This window comes from Trachypithecus francoisi, unplaced genomic scaffold (genome assembly GCF_009764315.1).
Source record: "Trachypithecus francoisi isolate TF-2019V2 unplaced genomic scaffold, Tfra_2.0 Lachesis_group7, whole genome shotgun sequence".
NCBI classification, from domain to species: domain Eukaryota; kingdom Metazoa; phylum Chordata; class Mammalia; order Primates; family Cercopithecidae; genus Trachypithecus; species Trachypithecus francoisi.
In genome coordinates this window covers 11547290-11567843 of record NW_022681472.1, presented here as the reverse complement: position 1 = coordinate 11567843, position 20554 = coordinate 11547290, and the positions used below count along the sequence as shown (strand labels likewise).

At 41.1% G+C, this 20554-nt stretch overlaps 1 long non-coding RNA gene across 2 annotated transcripts in view; it reads right to left on the bottom strand.

Annotated features, from left to right (window-relative positions):
• Positions 1-3665: 3665 nt before the first annotated feature.
• LOC117079291 overlaps positions 3666-20554 on the bottom strand; it is a 53887-nt gene continuing 36998 nt past the window's right edge. For both annotated transcript variants that reach the window (XR_004435356.1, XR_004435355.1), the window contains 2 exons: positions 5718-5777; positions 3666-5639 (listed from right to left, as the gene is read on the bottom strand). This is a non-coding gene — a long non-coding RNA (uncharacterized LOC117079291). The remainder of the gene's footprint in view (positions 5640-5717; positions 5778-20554) is intronic.

Here is a 20554-nt window from a genome sequence, read left to right as displayed (position 1 = left end):
GGGTGTTGGCTGTTTCAACCCTCCAAGGCTCCAAATTGCCATGCTCTCAGTTAGCTAGGCTTGCAGGTAGCGAGGGCTGGCTTCCTTCCCTCCTCTGCTCACACACTGTGCTCTCCAGCCTGAGCTCCCTTCTGTGAGTCTCTGCTAAAAAGCTGCAGAGCACCCACGCCACAGAAAAATTCTGAATTTGTCTTACCTTTTCCCCTCATGCTACTGTCATACTCAGCAGGTCATACATTTTCCAGGGCAGAGTAGGATCCATTTGAACCAAATGTTCCCACTGCCAAACAAGTGTGCCCAGATTTCTGCAGAATCTGGAAGATTCTGAACACTTACCACCTCTCACCTAACAACACGACCTTCCTTATACCGCATATTTCCATTTCCATTATGTGGAGCACCTCCTGCAGGGTACTAAGTTCTATATTCGCTATAACTGTGGCCCCAAGTAAACAGCCATGTAAGAGCTACGAAAGTCTGCTCTTCTCAGGTGAAAGTCCAGAGGAAGACAAACCATGTCTTCTATGTTGGTTCTGCTCTAAGAAGCAGGAACCCAGGCTACTGACAGCCCCTCGCTCTGCCATCGCAAGAATGTGACCATCATCTTTAGGGTCAAGAGAATGGCAGACCTAGGAAGGGATAAAGTCGAAAGCAATCAAGGCACCGATTTGCCTTTTAAGAATATTTCTATTCCCTAGAAAGCAGACTCACATTAAAAAAAACATAATACAAAGACTATTTCTAGAAGCTCACACAGCACTCCCCTCAAATACTATTATTTGAGATGCAAGGATGCAAGGGAGATGGGTGATTGCAGTTTCTAGGACAGTAGCCATAATTCCGTTGAATGACTGTGAAAATTTCTGAGACTAGGAAAGCAGGCATTAGTAATCCTGGACGTGGGCTCTCTCAAGTCACAGATGTGGATTCAGATCAGTTTAGCTATGCAGCTGTTTAAACTGATTGAAGTCAAGTGATTTGAACTTTCTGAGACCCTTTTCCCATATCTGTAAATGGCTGCAGTTCTTCATATGACTGTCCCAAGGATTAAATGAGTCGACAATTGTAAAATGCCAAATGCAGGGTTTGACACATGCTAATGCTCAACAGACATCAGTATCTACTGTGTCCCCTATCTAAACTCTGACTTTGAACTTCTGGTATCATTTGAAATCTCTTTATATTAATATTCATATATCTTATTCACTTTTTCCCTCTATAATGTTAAAATATTTTGATATTTCACTGTGGGAAGTACAATTGCTTAAAGCTATGGATTTTAATTCTTTTTAATAGAAAATTGTTGGCCTCACTCTTTTTTTAGTACTTTTTTTAAAAAAAGAGAAAATGTAATGCCTCACTTTGAACTTCTGCTCAGGCCATTTATGTTGAAATAATTTATGATAAATTTTGAATCTTGGCCCTCTTTGCCCTTATGCTTCCTATTTTATCTTCATTTCTTGCTCACCTGCTCTCTTCTCACTGCCCTGTCTCTTTTCCTCTCTTTATTTTCCCATTCAAAAATATGTAGTGAGTGCCTGTTATGTTTCAGTCACTTTACCACGTGTTACATAATAGATATATAAATATAGGTTATGGGATGTCAAATCGAACTTTTTTGATGTCTTGAATTTTTGGCTGAAGCCACAAAGCTGAGAAAGAATATGGATGGTAAGTACCTTAAAAAAAGGTCCTGGCTGGGCACGATGGCTCACGCCTGTAATCCCAGCACTTTGGGAGGCCAAGGCAGGTGGATCATGAGGTCAGGAGTTTTAGACCAGCCTGACCAACATGGTGAAACCCTGTCTCTACTAAAAATACAAAAGTTAGCCAGGCATGATGGCATGCACCTGTAATCCCAGCTACTCAGGAGGCTGAGGCAAGAGAATCACCTGAACCCGGGAGACGGAGGTTGCAGTGAGCCAAAATCACATCACTGCACTCCAGCCTGGGTGACAGAGCAAAACTCTGTCTTAAAAAAAAAAAAAAAAAAAAAAAAAAGGTCCTAGACATATCTGTGAAAGGACAATAAAAATCTGAGGACCCCAAACTCTGCCAAAAGGACAGTTAAGCTTGATAACTGAGTCATGCAAAAACCGCCTTTCTTTTGTTCCCAAACAGCTGTGATTTCACATGATTACTTTAACCTAAAATATAGATTTACTGAGTGCAAGATGAATGTGTAATTGACATCCCCCCCAGCTCAGTTCTTTTCACATGTAAACTGTAGATCCTTTGAGTGCTAATCAGAGCCTCACAAGAAAGCCATCATTGGCATCATTGCCCACCCACCTCCTCTTTTTTCCTTTCCTCCTTCCCCTCCTGCTCACTCTTTCCCCTTTAAATATTGAAGTCCTCAAACCCTCTTTGGAAAAAGCCCAGGACACAGATTGTACTGTGTGTGTTTCTTTTTCCTGGTTGCATTCTCAACCTGGACAGAATAAATTTCTAAATCGATTGAGGTTTGCTTCAGTCACTTTTTGGGTTACTTATCTGTGTAGAGCTAAGGGAGGAGACCACCCCTCATATTGTCTTATGCCCAATTTCTGCCTCCAAAGAAAGAAGAAGTAAAAACTAAAAGGCAGAAATGAAATCCACAAGCAGACCCTGGACCACACCCTGGGCCTGGTAGTTAAAGATTGATCCCTGACCTAATTGGTTATGTTATCTATAGATTACAGACGTTGTATAGAAAAGCACTGTGAAAATCCTTGTCCTATTCTCTTCCGTTCTAATTACCGGTGCATGCAGCCCCCACTCACGTACCCCCTGCTTGCTCAATTGATCACGACCCTCTCAAGCGGACCCCCTTAGAGTTGTGAGCCCTTAAAAGGGACAGGAATTGCTCACTCGGGGAACTTGCCTCTTGAGACAGGATTCTTGCTGATGCTCCCGGCCGAATAAACTACTTTCTTCTTTAACTCGGTGTCTGAGGGATTTTGTGTGTGACTTGTCCTGCTACAGAGCTTGTAAAAAACATATCAAAACCAGACTTCAGATTTCATTTCCAACATGCAAAGGACTTGAAAGTCCCACTCCTTTCCTTACAATAATAAAAAGCTAGATAAATGGAAAATAAATCACTTTTCTTGGATCAATCAGAGACTAGAGGCTATAGGACAAACTGCCAACCAAAAAACTCTGGGGAAATAGGCTCATTCAGAAAGACACAGCCAAGATCTGCTCATCTGGAGCAGAAGCTGCCTGGAGCTCTTGACTGGTGGGAGTCTTGACATGAAAATTTCAACAAATTGCTGGAGAAGTGTGAATTAGCATAAGAGTGAGAAGTTCTTGAGGATCAAAGTCTTAGTAGGCCATCCACACAAATGTGGGCTTCACATCCAGGAATTCCAGCAGGTTCTCACAGGGAAGCTCTGAGAAAGATCCCCTCCTGGCTCTGGAATGGAGTAATCACTGTAAAATAGGACCAGAACCTTCCCCGTGCAAAGGCTTACCCCTCCAGGAGAAAGGAGTCTGCCAGCCTTAGCCCAGCTGCAGGAAGGGTATTCCTTTCTGCTCTCTCTCTCCAGCCCTGTTGTCTCACCTAATGGGAAACAAGATTCAAAATGGGCCAGGGCTTCAGGGAAGGAAGAGGAGATGGGAAAAGCTATACACCTGGGCAAACACTTGTGAACGTCAGCTCTGAGAAGCAGGGCCTCGAAGGCTAAGGTTTAAACAAAAGATAATACAATACTATCCCTCCCCCTGCACCAACAGAGCTCCATTATAACAGTGGATCACAGCTGAAAAAGCTACAAGACATAGACTTTCTCTGAAAAGAAACACTTACGGAAACCCAAACGTAACACAGGAGACACAAACAAGCACCCAAGAGGAATGTGAAGCCTCTGGCATTTAAAGCTACAGCAAACATTAAATATTGCCCAGCTCCTAGCCAGATTAACATAAATCCCCACACCAAGGGCCTATTTACCCCAGTTCCTATAACCCAATAAAACATGTTCAGCTTTCAAGAAAAAGTTACAAAGCATACCAAAACCAATAAAAAGTACACTCTCAAGAGATAAATTATCAGAACCAAACTCAGATATGACACAAATGTTTGATTTATCAGACAGGGAATTTAAAATAACTATGGTTCGTATTTTAAGGACTCTAATGGAAAAAGCAAATAATATGCACAAGCGTATGGATAATGAAAACAGGGCAATGGCAATGCTAAGAAAAAAATAAAGAAAATGCTAGAAATCGAAAATGTCATAACAAAAATGAAGAATACCTTTGATGGTATTCTCAGCAGACTAGATACATCTGAGGAAAATTTTAAACTCAGTGAGAGTGAAGACAGGTCAATAGAAATTTCCCAGTGTGAAACATAAGAGAAACACATAATGAAATTTTTTAAAAAGAGAAGCAGAACAGAGCATCTAAGAACTGTACTTCAAAAGCTGTGTCAGATGTGAGATTAGAATATCAAAAGATAAAGTAAGGCAGAAGGAAGCAGAAGAAGTACTTAAAGTGATTATAACTGAGAACTTTCCAAAATTAATGGCAGACACCAAATCCTGACTACAGTAGAATTAGACTAGAAACAAATAACAGAAAAATAGCTGGAACGACCCTAAATATTTGGAAGTTAGCAACACACTTCTAAATAACCCATGGATCAAAGACCTCTCAAAAGAAACTTTAAAATATTTCAAACTAAATAAAAATGGAAATACAACTTACCAAAATGTATGGAATCCAAGAAAAGTAGTGCTTAAAAGGAAACTTATCTCATTAAATGTATTGAATAGAAAAGAAGAAAGCTCACAAACCAATAACCTAAGCCTCCACCTTAAGAAACCATATAAAGAGAGCCATTGAAGCCTAAAGCAAACAGAAAAAAAAAGAAATAATACAAATTATAACAGAAATCAATAAAATTGAAAATAGGAAAACAATTTTTTAAAATCAATGAAATGCTAAGTGATAAAATTATATCAAATAAAATGCTCAATTAAAACCAGAGAAGGCAGAAAAAGAGATCAACAAAATTGATTGTCCTCTAGCCAGATTAAAGAAAAAAAAGGAAGACACAAGTTACCAATCTCAGAAATGAAAAAGGAGTCATCACTACTGATCCTGTGGAAATTAAAAGGATAATCAAAGATAGCAAAGCAGTTCAGCAACTACTGTTCTCAATAACCACAAAAGAAAACTGGAGTTTTAAAAAGAGCTTGAATGAAGAGGCACTTTGAAGTGTGAGTCCCTCAGATCAGAAAGCACTTAACATTTCTCCTCCCCACCACTCCCTGCACTATCCTTCCCCATCACGTCTGATGGCATGTTCTCCAAACAGGTTTTTGGTGGCAAACTAGGAGATGTCCATGAAGATAGGGAATTTAGAATTTCATGGTCCAGCTGGAGGCCTGCTATGCTGCCAGGATCATAGGCAGCCTTTGGGCAGAAATGCTATTGAGAGGACTCGACATGTGTCCACAGGGGTTTCAGGCCTACATGAAAAAGGTTCTTGCCTCTTGATTGAAGAATTCTGACTCCAGGAGACTGACTAGAGCTTCTCAGTATGGCAGGATCCTGGGAAACGATTCAGCAGTTGGTCAAGCAGAAATCACCAATGGATGTTAAAGCCTCCTTGAAGCAAAGAGGATTGCCAGCCAGGAAAAAGAGACCCCCTGCACAAAGAAATTGTAAACATTTACTACTGGTGTATAGGAGCTGGGATGTATATGCGGCTCAATGAGAAATCTTACCTCATTGGAGAATGGTGGCATAAAGGGGCAGGGCTTCCCAAGACTGCCAAAATCAAGCCCCTGAGAGAGAGAGAGCATTTGGACACCTGTTATTGCAGACATTGACAACTGCATCACATCAGCACCCATCCCACCGTTCTTATGACTTTATTCCTGCCCGTTTGTTTCCTCCTCACCACTGAAGTGTTCATGGAAAGCATCAACAGAACAAGATGTAAGAAGAGAAAAAGTAGATCGTGCCTCCCCACCCACCCTCTCCAGGACAGATCTTAAAGGGGCTTTAATTTAGAGTGGATTCGACTTTAAAAATCTCCAAAAATGAGATTAAAAATGACTGAAAACCATGAGATCTGCTAATCATGCTGTTAAAAGTTGGGAAAGGGAGCTCCGGCAGAACACAAGAGTGAGAAGAAAAGGCAACTGTCTGCTGACTGTCCCATTGAGTGGAGTCACTGAATAATGAGATTACTAATCATTGCTTAAAGAATAGTAGAGGGAGTTGGACATCTGAAGAGCAAGGGCTAAAGCTATCACATAGCTGGTTCTCATTATTCACAGTAGTTCTGTTCTAGAAAATTGTACAAACCCTGAATTTGTGAATACTGAACCATTGCTCCCAAGATGAAATACAAGTTAGGTTCTGAAAAGCCTCTGGTGATACTTTTGTGAACCCATCAGTACTCAACCTTGTTTTATGTGTGTTTTTAATTAAAGATATCTTATTTTATATTATATATATATGTCTATATGTACACACAAACACACACATGCACACATATATATGTATAGTTGATTCGTTAACACTGAACCCATGCCAACAACACTGTAACTCATTCCTGAAGGAAGCTGATGTAACACACATATTTTCTCCACAAGGCACATCACAGCCTCTTGGCTTAGGAACATTAGACAGCACTTCACTTGGAGGCCATTTTAAACACCAAACTCACCAAACAAACATTTAAAAAATGCAAAAAATGTGATACTAAATAGATTGTAAAAAGGACAGTTGTTTACAGTATGGGAGCACAAACAAGAAAGCATAGTGTTCAACCTTGTTCAACCTCAGCTAAAAACATCATGTTGGGAGACTCAAATTTTTAGTTGCTTTTAGCATGTCCAGAAATGACCATGAAAGCACCACAAGTGTTGATTTGGGAGTTATAGATAAATTTTAGCAAGTAGGCAAATTCACAAATATGAAATTTCGTGAATAATGAGGATGAACTGTACAGGCTGGGTCCAGGGTGTGGGAGGGGACCTGAAACCCCACACTTGCCATTATTCTGGTTTTCAGTATTACTCTGTCTAATAATGGTACAAGTCATATCATTGTTTAAATAAATTAACATTTCTCTAATTTTTTAGCATCTCTAATATGCTTATTAGCCCTTGGTGATTCCTCTTCTGTAAACTGCCAGTTCATATTCTTTCCCTTTTTGTCTGCTGGGATTGTTCGTTTGCAGTTCCTTCTCTACGCCAGGCACTAACTACTTATTGATATTACATGCAGCCACCTATGACCATACCACCCTGAATGCGCCCTATCTTGTCTGATATTGCATACAGCAAATATCTTCTCCCAGCTTACCATCTTATTAATTCTGTCGTTTTGATGGAAACAAGCCACTAGTTTGTTTTTTAAGTTTTGATTAGGAAGTTCCTCCCTCTTTGGGAGGCCGAGGCAGGCAGATCACCTGAAGTCGGGAGTTCAAGACCAGCCTGACCAACATGGAGAAACTCTAACTCTACTAAAAATACAAAATTAGCAGAGCATGGTGGCACATGCCTGTAATCCCAGCTACTCGGGAGGCTGAGGCAGGAGAATCACTTGAATCCGGGAAGTGGAAGTTGCGGTGAGCCAAGATCATGCCATTGCACTCCAACCTGGGCAACAAGAGTGACACTCCATCTCAAAAAAAAAAAGAAGTTCCTCTCTGCCCATAGGTTATAATAATATATTTTCTGCTATTAATTTATTTTTCATGTAGGCTTTTAATCCATCTAGATTCCACCTTTATATGTGGCATTGAGTACTAATCTATTTTTTATATTCTCCGCATGTTGAGCCTATCTCTTTGTTCCTCATTATTCCTCCTTCATCATAGTTTAAGTTGTTATATCTACGTGAGTCTATCTCTGGACTCACTATTTTGTTCCATTGGTCTTGTCTGTGCTTGCACCAGTACTAATGGTTTTTTCTAAGTAGAGCTTTGTAGTTTCATTAATGTCTAGTAGTAAAGGCATTGTTTTTAAGATTGAGTTAAATGGACTTTAGACTTTAATTCCATCACATAATTTTTACATGTATAAAAGTTCACTTAAAAATCTAGGGTTTAGTGGTATTGAACATATGTACGGGTTCTTTCAAGAAGATTTGACATCTTTATGATATTAAATCACCCCCTGATCCTATGCAAAAATATAGAGTGATAATTTATTTGAATGGTTTTTAATGTCTCTTAATAATTTTAAATGTTTTCTCCATAGAGGTCTTGTGCATTCTTGGTTAATTCCTAGATATCATTACAGTTTTTGCTGCTGTTATGAGTACAATCTTATTAACAAATTTTTTTCAAGTTGATTATTACTTATTAGAGAAATGCTTTTGATTTTTACAGGCTGTTCTCATGTCCGAGAAAGTTGCTGATTTTTCATTAGTTCTGATAGTTTATCTGTTGAATATGTCGGGTTTTCTAGGTAGGTGATCATATCATCTGCATCACCTCCGATCTTTACATCTCTCTTTTTGTTTTGTTTTGTTTTGTTTCGTTTTGTTTTGTTTGTTTTGAGATGGAGTTTCACTCTTGTTGCCCAGGCTGGAGTTCAATGGCGTGATCTCGGCTCACGGCAACCTCCGCCTCCTGGATTCAAGCGATTCTCCTGCCTAAGCCTCCCAAGTAGCTGAGATTACAGGCATGCACCACGACGCCTGGCAAATTTTGTATTTTTAGTAGAGATGGAGTTTCTCCATGTTGGCCAGACTAGTCTCAAACTCCTGACCTCAGGTGATCTGCTCGCCTTGGCTTCCCAAAGTGCTGGGATTGCAGGCATGAGCCACCGTGCCTGGCTCAATCTTTACACCTCTTATTTCACTTTCCTTTTAATATTGGTTAGGCTTTTCACTAGTGGTAATAGTGGGCATATATATCTTGTTATTGTTTTTAAAAGAAATGTGCATAAAGCTTATTAATTAAGTTTAAAGTGTATTATAGGTCTTTTGCTATATAAACTTTATCAAATGAAGAAAGTTTCCTCCCATTCTAAATTTTCCAAGGGTTTCTAAACTTATAAATATGATTTTTCAACTTTGTGATGTAACTTGTATGAAAATGGAATTGGTACAAATTTACCAAATTTGTACATAAAAAAATTGGCAAACTTTACTGCATGGGCTTGTAGGCTTTTGAGAGAGAGGTACTTTGATCATTATTTTCACTCATTTTATTCACATTGGTTGATTCAAGTTCTCTATTTTCTCTTGCATAAATTTTATTTTTTAAATTTTAGACTCAGGAGTTACATGTACATGTTAGTTATGTAGGTATATTGCCTAATGCTGAGGTTTGGGCTTCTAAATGATTCTGTTGCAAAATAGCGAACATAGTACCTGATAGTTTTTCAACCCTTATACCTTCTTTGCCTCCCCCTTTTTGGAATCGCCAGTGTTTGTTATTCCCATTTTTGTATCCATATGTAAATTATGTTTAGCTCTCACTTATAAGTGACAACATGAAGTATTTGGTTTTCTGTTTCTACATTAATTTGCTTAAAATAATGGCCTCCAGCTGCAAAGTACATGACTTTGCTCTTTTTTATGGCTGCGTAGTATTGCATGGTGTATAGGTACCACAGTTTCTTTATCCAATCCACTGTTAATGGACACCTGGGTTGATTGTATGCATCTGCTATTGTGAATAGTGCTGCTATAAACATATGAGTGCATGTGTCTTTTTGATAGAATGATTTATTTTCCTTTGAGTATATACTCAGTAATAGGATTGCTGGATCAAACGGCAGTTCTACTTTTAGTTCTTGAGAAATCTCAGAACTTCTTTCCACAATGGCTGAATTAATTTGCATTCCCACCAACTGTGTATAGGTGTTCCCTTTTCTCCGCAATGTCACCAACATCTGTTTTTTGCTGACTAATAATAGCCATTCTGACTGGTGTGAGATGGTATCTCATTGTGATTTTGATTTGCATCTCTCTGATGATTAGTGACATTGAGTATTTTTTCATATGTTTGTTGACCACTTGTATGTCTTTTTGAGAAATGTCTTTTCATCTTTTGCTCACTTTTAGTGAGGTTATTTGTTTTATTCCTGTTGATTTGTTTAAGTTCTTCATAGATTCTGGATATTAGTTCTTTGTTGGACACATGGCTAGCAAATATTTTCTCCCATTCTGTAGGTTGTCTGTTTACTCTGTTGATAGTTTATTTTGTTGTCTTGCATTAATTTTTAAATTGTATATTTTTCTAGGAATATAGTTATTTCATTCCAGTTTTCAGTTATCATATAGCTATTTATAATACTCTTTTATTAATTTTAAATCTCTTTTTTTCTGTAATTGTTTCCCCTTCTTCTGTGTTGAAAATGATGGCTAATGCAGCTCTTTCTTCTATACCATATTGCCCTTATTAGAAGTTGAGGCTCCTGTATTTATTTTAACATGTACATAAATTTTTTTCTAAAAAAAAAAAAAATAAAGCTTGGCCTTGTTAAAGAGGCTGACTTTTCAACAGAGATGTTCACTGTTGACCCTCCCAAGGCAAGTAGCGTAGCCAGGCCCTGAGGCTTAATTTGAAGCTGAGGTAAGGGCTGAGGCTGCTGCAAGAATGATTTGATAGGGCCAAAATTCAGAAAGGACTGAGATTAAGAGATTAGAAACCCAGATGCTGTGATTGTACAAACTGATTTCTTAATTGTCACCTGCATGGAGCATATGAGGCCTCTGAGTGTGAGGACAGCATTCTGTGACTGCTCCCAAACAGCACAGAGTTCAGGGCACACATCTGAACTGAGGCTGCCACTCACTGCTGAATGTGACCTGAACCCTGTCTGAAGAAAATGGGCCAATCCTTAAAACTCAGGAGGTTTCATACACATCACACACACAATTCTTCCTCAAGTCATCAGAAGGCAATGCATGGCAGTATTTGCTTCAGCAACTATCCTTTTGGGGCATATTTCCTTTCTGTTGGTATGACATTGCACCTGTTTGTGTTACCTGCTTTCCCATGCTGACATTCAAAGTTTTGGACCCTACTGTAATATTGACCCTTAACAGTCCTTATGGACCCATCATCCAGGAATGTACATGCACAGACCCTCCATCTCCTCCAGTTTCCGGGCTGACCAACCTACACATTCAACCTGCTCACAGCTGACCAGGGATGGTATCGACTTGGTATCCCCAAGAAAGCCCTAACCACACTCTTATTTTTGAAAATATCATATAAAATTAGAAGTTGCTTCTCATACTTAAATTTAACTTTTCATTATGATAAGTGTTTAAATATTTATATTGCATTAAAAATATGTTTCTAAAAATCTTATGATGAATGAGAAGTGCTGGTGACAATTGATAAAAGAAATAGGTTAATAAATTGTGTATAATCACAACTATATAAAATACAAGTTAAAACAATTTAAACTCAGGGGAAAACTTTATGGAAATGCACCAAAAATGTCTTAGATGCTGCTTCAATGGGTAACATGACTATGGGTGACTTTTTGTTTTGTTTTGTTTTGTTTTTGTTCTTGCAGACGGAGTTTCGCTCTTGTCTCCCAAGCTGGAGTGCAGTGGCGCGATCCCGGCTCACTGCAACCTCCAACTCCCAGGTTCAAGTAATTCTCCTGCCTCAGCCTCCCGAGTAGCTGGGACTACAGGTGTGTGCCGCCACCCCCAGCTAATTATTTCTTTGTTTTATTAGTAGAGACAGGGTTTCACCATGTTGGCCAAGTTGGCCTCAAACTCCTGACCTCAGGTGATCCACCCTCCTCAGCCTCCCAAATTGCTGGGATTACAGGCATGAGCCACCACACCTGGCCGACTATGGGTGACTTTTTCAAATTTTTCTATTTCCTGTGTCTTTCAATTATAATGAGGATGTCATAGATACTGTTAATGCCCCGCCCAGATCTCTACCTACTGATACCTTGTCCATAGCTACTGCAAGTGATTGCTAACAGTTTACCCCTGTGATCTTCTCCCAAGACTCCTGCTTGCCTTACTAGAGCCAGTGATAACCACCCTGGTGGCCAATGTCTATTTAACTCAGGATTTGACAAGCGGGACAACTCTGTGATACAATTTCAGCTCCAAAATGACCCCTCCTCCCCCATCATGTCAAAGTGAGACTTTACTTAGCCAAACCCTTGCTTAGCTCTTACCCCTTCCCTAAAGCTTCCCTCTCTGCCTTATAGGTTTTTAACAATCAACCCATTTTTTATGGAGTGATGTCCATATAACTGCTAGTGTTTAGGCTGCTAGTTTTAAGTGGCCCAGAATAAGAAAGAGCTCTGAAGCACAGCCAAGCTATGGTATACACAGCTCTACTACTTGAACCATAGGATCCAGAAGTTCCCACGATAGTAGATGTACAACAGATGCAGGCATGCTTCTAGATCTCCAGAGCAAGATTCTGCTATCCACAATAGAAAATCAGCTCCTAACATCTCACCGGGCCCGGGCCCTGGAGCATCTGACTATGGGACATCAAGTAACTACACAACCGAACTTCCCATATGAGATGAGGACTCTCAGATTACCAAGTAAGTCATAAGATCAGGCAAACCCAGTATTAATAGATCTCTGGCCGGGCGCGGTGGCTCAAGCCTGTAATCCCAGCACTTTGGGAGTCCGAGATGGGCGGATCACGAGGTCAGGAGATCGAGACCACCCTGGCTAACACGGTGAAACCCCGTCTCTACTAAAAATACAAAAAACTAGCCGGGCGAAGTGGCGGCGCCTGTAGTCCCAGCTACTCGGGAGGCTGAGGCAGGAGAATGGCGTGAACCCGGGAGGTGGAGCTTGCAGTGAGCTGAGATCTGGCCACTGCACTCCAGCCTGGGTGACAGAGCAAGACTCCGTCTCAAAAAAAAAATAAAAATAAAAATAAAAATAGATCTCATACACTTAGATCTCACCTCAGGCTGGGGAATCTGATCTAAGACAATTGTTGACACTAGAAGTGGGCCTACGAGGCAGGTTCTAAGGAAGGAAGCCTGGAATTGAATAAACTGCTAACAAGGAGGACCCTGCCAGTGAAAAGGTTTGGCACGTTATATCAATGGAGTTGCTCAAACATCCCCCTGTGATGAGCTGGGATGGGATGCGCTGATTGGTACAACATCCCTGCATTTGACATATACAGGAGAAATGGTAATTGTAAAAACTGTGGAATTGGGTGGCTGTTTCTGGATACCTTTGATGCATTAGAGGAAAAAAAAATGACTGGCTTGGTTTGGTTAATCCCCATAGAAAGCAAACTGTGAAGGTCACAGGGCAGCCTTGGTGCGATTTAAAGACTCTCATCACCTGTAGATGTAGGACAGACAGAGCTGAAGAGAAGGAAAGAGCTTAATTCAAAGAATCGCAGAACTGCAGATGAGGTAGGTCTCTTATAACAAAGTCAAGGCCCTGGTAAGGAAGCAGTGGGACCTGGGAACTGGGACAGAGAACCCAGGTTGGTGCAGTTGAGACACTAGATCCTCCAGATTTTCTTGGGCCACTCTCCTTTGTTAGGAAAGAAAGCTGGCCTTTCTGGAATCGTGGCTCCTCCCCAAACTTGAAGACCATACTAAGCCTCAAATGAGGTCCTTCAACATTACACTTGCCTTCTTCAAGATATGCTCCCTTCTCCCAGCCACCATGCCAATAACTAGCATCAAATCTCAGCATGGGCCTACCAAGAAAGTTATGGGATTGCTGAAGAATAACAGAAATTATAAGGCAGCAGAATTATGGTGCCTGGCCCAAGTGGCTGGCCAGTATCAGGAGAGTAGAATTGGGAGCGACGTTTGAGGGACTGGATCAAGATGTGAGACAGAAATACACAGCTGTGGCCGGGCGCGGTGGCTCATGCCTGTAATCAGAGCACTTTGCGGGTATGAGGCAGGCGGATCACCTGAGGCCAGGAGTTCCACACCAGCCTGGCCAACATGGTGAAACCCTGTCTCTACTAAAAATACAAAAAATTAGCCAGATGTGGTGGCAGGCAGCTGTAATCCCAGCTACTCTGGGGCTGAGGCAGGAGAATCACTTGAACCCAGGAGGCGGAGGCTGCAGTGAGCCTGTGAGATTGCAGTGAGATTGCACCACTGCACTCCAGACTGGGCAACAAGAGCAAAATTCCGTCTCAAAGAAAGAAAGAAAAAAAGAAATATAGAGCTGGATAAGCAGAGCCCACCAATTAGGAAGAACTCTCCCATGACACAAGAGCTGACACCCTATCAAGGTCCCAAGAAAACATTTCCAGGTTCTTACATAGTGCTAAGGGAGCCACAATAAATGAAGGAGAAATGCTCAAACACCCCATGACAGACTTTGGAGGAAGGGATCAAAAGTTGCAGAGAATTGGGCCTGCTGGAGAGATAAGAGCCACTGGCTGGCAATATCCCTGGGGACAGACCAAGTGAGAGGTGGCTCACGGAGGTGATAACAAAGTTACTGGCCAGAAGCATCTCTGAGGATCTCAGTAGTGTCTGCCGTCTACTAGCTGCTGCTGAAGGTTAAAGATATTGTTACTGAGCAACCTAGTACAATAAAGATGCTAGGAGCGGTGGCTCACACCTGTAATCCCAGCACTTTGGGAGGCCGAGGCAGGCGGATCACAAAGTCAGGAGATCGAGACCATCCTGGCTAACATGGTGAAACCCCGTCTCTAGTAAAAACACAAAAAATTAGCCGGTGCGGTGGCAGGAGCCTGTGGTCCCAGCTACTTGGGAGGCTGAGGCAGGAGAATGCCATGAACCCGGGAGGCAGAGCTTGCAGTGAGCTGAGATCATGCCACTGCACTCCAGCCTGGGTGACAGAGTGAGACTCCATCACACACACACACACACACACACACAAAAAAAGATGCTAGGAGCCCCCAAATAGCAGAATCAAGTGGGAGTAATTTCAGCACTGGCAGCCAGGGACCTGAGCCACTGGGCTCTCTGGGGATGGCTTTTAGAATTCAGTACTTCAAATCCTGCTACTGGGTATATATCCAAAAGAAAACAAATTGTTCTACCAAAAAGACACATGCACGTATATGTTCATCACAGCACTATTCACAATAGCAAAGAAATAGAATCAACCTAGATGCCCATCAATGGTGGACTGGATAAAGAAAATGTGGTACCTATATACCATGTGATATGGCTTGGATCTGTGTCCCCATCAAATCTCATGTCAAATTGTAATTCCCAGTGTTGGAGGTGGGGCCTGGTGGGAGGTGACTGGATCATGAAAGCAATTTCTCATGAATGGTTTAGCACCATCCCTGCCTTGGTACTGTACTCACAGTAGTGGGTTAGTTCTCACAGGATTTGGTTTTTTAAAAGTGTGTGGCACCTCCCTACTCACTCTCTCTTGCTTCTGCCACTGTCATGTGACACTCCTCACTCCTCTTTTGCCTTCTGCCATGACTGGAAGCTTCCTGAGGCCTCCCCAGAAGCAGATGCCCCTGTGCTTCCTGTACAGCCTGCAGAACCAAGAGCTAATTAAACCTCTTTTCTTTATAAATTACTCAGTCTCAGGTATTTATTTATAGTAATGTGAGAATGGACCAATACACCATGGAATACTATGCAGCCATAAAAAAAGAACTAAATCATGTCCTTTACAGAAACATGGATGCAGCTGGAGGCCATTATCCTAAGCAAATTAACACAGGAACAGAAAGCCAAAAATCACATGTTCTCACATATAAATGGGTATCCACGGACATAAAAATAGTAACAATAGACCCTAGAGACTACTAGAGAGGGGAGGGAGAGAGGGGAGCAAGGGTTGAAAAGTTAACTGTTGGGTACTAGGCACACTACCTGGCTGACGGGATCATTGGCATCCCAGACCTCAGCATCAAAAAATACACTCATGTAACAAACCTGCATGTGCACCACCTGAATCTAAAATGAAAGTTGAAAATATTTAAAAAAAAAGAATTTAGTACTTCTAGAGCAAAACAGATAGGTAGCCCATAAAGATACTGCTATTATATATATAATAATCAAATATATATAGTATATAATATGCACATAATTTATATAAATTATGATAAATATATAAATTATATGTATATATAATCAAAAGATAGCAAGAACAGATAAGCAGAAAGCTGGGGTCAGCTGCTCCAGTGGAAATCCTTTGTCCAATTTTCAGACTAGAGCTAGATCTCAGAGACCAAGTCCTCTGAGAAGGACCTGGAATTCTGCAACAAAGGTATATAAACAATGACAGCCCCCTTCCTAGGCCTTCCCTCAAAAAAACCTATGAAAAGGTACAGTGAAGTTGTTTATCAGCTTAAGGAGTTTTGGGGCTGAGATGGGGTTTTCTAAATATACAATCATATCATCTGCAAACAGGGACAATTTGACTTCCTCTCTTCCTATTTGAATACACTTTATTTCTTTCTCTTGCGTGATTGGCATGGCCAGAACTTCCAATACTATGTTGAATAGGAGTGGTGAGAGAGGGCGTCCTTGTCTTGTGCCGGTTTTCAAAGGGATTGCTTCCAGCTTTTGCCCACTCAGCATGATATTGGCTATGGGTTTGTCATAAATAGCTCTTATTATTTTGAGATATGTGCCATCAATACCTAGCTTATTGAGAGCTTTTAGCATGAAGGGGTGTTGAATTTTGTCGAAGGCCTTTTCTGCATCTATTGAGATAATCATGTGGTTTTTGTCATTAGTTCTGTTTATGTGATGGATTACATTTATTGATTTCCATATGTTGGACCAGCCTTGCATCCCAGGGATGAAGCCAACTCGGTCGTGACTTTTGATGTGCTGCTGGATTCAGTTTGCCAGTGTTTTACTGAGGATTTTTGCATTGATGTTTATTAGGGATATTGGCCTGAAATTTTCTTTTTTTGATGTCTCTCTGCCAGGTTTTGAAATCAGGATGATGCTGGCCTCATAAAATGAGCTAGGGAGGAATCCCTCTTTTTCTATTGTTTGGAATCGTTTCAGAAGGAATAGTGCCAGCTCCTCTTTGTACCTCTGGTAGAATGTGGCTGTGAATCTGTCTGGTCCTAGGCTGTTTTTGGTTGGTAGCCTATTTATTACTACCTCAATTTCAGAACTTCTATTGGCCTATTCAGGGATACGACTTCTTTCTGGTTTAATCTTGGGAGTGTGTATGTGTCCAGGAATTTATCCATTTCTATATTTTCCTTTTTTTTTCCCCCCCAGACAGAGTTTCATTCTTGTTGCCCAGGCTGGAGTGCAATTGCACGATCTCGGTTCACTGCAACCTCTGCCTCCAGGGTTCAAGCAATTTTCCTGCCTCAGCCTCCTGAGTAGCTGGGATTACAGGCCTGTGCCACCATCCCCGGCTAATTTTGTATTTTTTAGTAGAGATGGGGTTTAGTAGGGACTTGGTCAGGCTGGTCTCGAACTTCCGACCTCAGATGATTCGCCCACCTTTGCCTCCCAAAGTGCTGGGATTACAGGCAGGAGCCACCATGCCCGGCTGATTTTCTAGTTTATTTGCATAGGGGTGTTTATAGTATTCTCTGATGGTAGATTGTATTTCTGTGGGATCAGTGGTGATACCCTCTTTATCATTTTTTATTGTGTCTATTTGATTTTTCTCTTTTTTATTAGTCTGGCTAGTAGTCTATCTTGTTAATCTTTTCAAAAAACCAGCTCCTGGATTCAATGATTTTTTGAAGGGTTTTTTGTGTCTCTGTCTACTTGAGTTCTGCTCTGATCTTAATTATTTCTTCTCTTCTGCTAGCTTTTGAATTTGTTTGCTCTTCCTTCTCTAGTTCTTTTAATTGTGAGTTAGGATGTCAATATTAGATCTTTCCCACTTTCTGATGTGGGCATTTAGTGCTATAAATTTCCTTCTAAACACTGCTTTGGCTGTGTCCCAGAGATTACGGTAAGTTGTCTCTTTGTTCTCATTGGTTTCAAAGAGCTTCATTATTTCTGCCTTCATTTTGTTATTTACCTAGTAGTCATTCAGGAGCAGGTTGTTCAGTTTCCATGTAGTTGTACAGTTTTGAGTGAGTTTCTTAATCCTGAATTCTAGTTTTGTTGCACCGTGGTCTGAGAGACTGTTTGATAGGATTTCTGTTCTTTTGCATTTGCAGAGGAGTGTTTTACTTCCAATTTTGTGGTCGAGTTTAGAATAAGTGCAATGTGGCTGGGTGCGGTGGCTCAAGCCTGTAATCCCAGCACTTTGGTAGGCCGAGACAGGCGGATCACAAGGTCAGGAGATCAAGACCATCCTGGCTAACATGGTGAAACCCCGTCTCTACTACAGAATATAAAAAAACTAGCCGGGCGAGGTGGCAGGCACCTGTAGTCCCAGCTACTCAGGAGGCTGAGGCAGGAGAATGGCGTAAACCCGGGAGGTGGAGCTTCAGTGAGCCGAGATCCGACCACTGCACTCCAGCCTGGGTGACAGAGCGAGACTCTGTCTCAAAAAAAAAAAAAAAAAAAGAATAAGTGCAATGTGGTGCTAAGAAGAATGCATATTCTGTTCATTTGGGGTGGAGAGTTCTGTAGCTATCTATTAGGTCTGCTTGGTCCAGAGCTGAGTTCAAGTCCTGAATATCCTTGTTAATCTTCTGTCTCATTGATCTGTCTAATATTGACAGTGGGATGTTAAAGTCTCCCACTATTTTTGTGTGGGAGTCTGAGTCTCTTTGTAGTTCTCTAAGGACTTGTTTTATGAATCTGGGTGCTCCTGTATTGGGTGTATATATATTTAGGATAGTTAGCTCTTCTTGTTGCATTGATCCCTTTACCATTATGTAATGCCCTTCTTTGTCTTTTTTGATCCTAGTTGGTTTGAAATATGTTTTATCAGAGACTAGGATTGCAATCCCTGCTTTTTTTTTTTTTTTTTTTTTTGCTTTCCATTTGCTTGGTAAATATTCCTCCATCCCTTTATTTTGAGCCTATGTGTGTCTTTGCACATGAGATGGGTCTCCTGAATACAGCACACCAATGGGTCTTGATTCTTTAGCCAATTTGCCAATCTGTGTCTTTTAATCAGGGCATTTAGCCCATTTAGATTTAAGGTTAATATTGTTATGTTTGAATTTGATCCTGTCATCATGACACTAGCTGGTTATTTTGCACATTCATTGATGCAGTTTCTTCAGTGTCAATGGTCATTATATTTTGGTGTGTTTTTGCAGTGGCTGGTACCGGTTGTTCCTTTCCATTTTTAGTGCTTCCTTCAGGAGCTCTTGTAAGGCAGGCCTGGTGGTAACAAAATCCCTCAGCATTTGCTTGTCTGTAAAGGATTTTATTTCTCCTTCATTTATAAAGCTTAGTTTGGCTAGATATGAAATTCTGGGTTGAAAATTCTTTTCTTTAAGAATGTTGAATACTGGTCCCCCTTCTCTTCTGGCTTGCAGGGTGTCTGCAGAGAGATCCACTGTTAGTCGGATGGTCTTCCGTTGTAGGTAACCTGACCTTTCTCTCTGGCTGCCCTTAACATTTTTTCCTCCATTTTAACCTTGGTGAACCTGATGATTATGTGTCTTGGGGTTTCTCTTCTCGAGGAGTATCTTTGTGTTCTCTGTATTTCCTGAATTTGAATGTTGGCTTGTCTTGCTAGGTTGAGGAAGTTCTCCTGGATAAAATCCTGATGTGTGTTTTCCAACTTGGTTCCATTCTCCCTATCACTTTCAGGGATCCCAATCAATTGTAGGTTTGGTCTTTTCACATAGTCCCATATTTCTTTGAGGCTTTGTTCATTCCTTTTCATTCTTTTTTCTCTAGTCTTGTCTTCACACCTTGTTTCAGTAAGCTGGTCTTCAAACTCTGATATCCTTTCTTCTTTTTGATCAGTTCATCTATTGATATTGTGTATGCTTCACAGAGTTCTTGTGCTGTGTTTTTCAGCTCCATCAGGTCATTTATGTTCTTCTCTAAACTGGTTATTCTAGTTAGCAGTTCCTGTAACCTATTGTCAAGGTTCTTAGCTTCCCCGCAGTGCATTAGAACATGCTTCTTTAGCTCAGAGGAGTTTGTTATTACCCGCCTTCTGAAATCTACTTCTGTCAATTTGTCAAACTCATTCTCTGTACAGTTTTGTGCCCTTGCTGGAGAAGAGCTGCAATTATTTGAAGAAGAGGTGTTTTGGTTTTAGGAATTTTCAGCCTTTTTGCACTAGTTTTTCCTCATCTTCCTGGATTTATCCACCTTTGATTTTTGAGGCTGATGACCTTTGGATGGGGTTTCTGTGTGGGGGTCTTTTTTGTTGATGTTAATATTATTGCTTTCTGTTTGTTAGTTTTTCTTGTAGCAGTCAGGCCCTTCTTCTGCAGTTTGCTGGAGGTCCACTCCAGATACTATTTGCCTACGTATCACCAGCGGAGGCTACAGAATAGCAAAGATTGCTGCCTGCTCCTGCCTCAGGAAGCTTCGTCCCAGAGGGGCACTGACCTGATGCCAGCTAGAGCTCTCCTCTGTGATGTGTCTGTCAACTCCTGTTGGGAAGTCTCTCCCAGTCAGGAGGCACCAGGGTCAGGGACCCACTTGAAGAGGCAGTCTGTTCCTTAGCAGTGTTCAAGCACTGTGCTGGGAGAACCCTCCTTGTTAGGATCCACTGTTCTTTCCAAAGCAGGAAGGCAGGGATGTTTACTGCACCCACA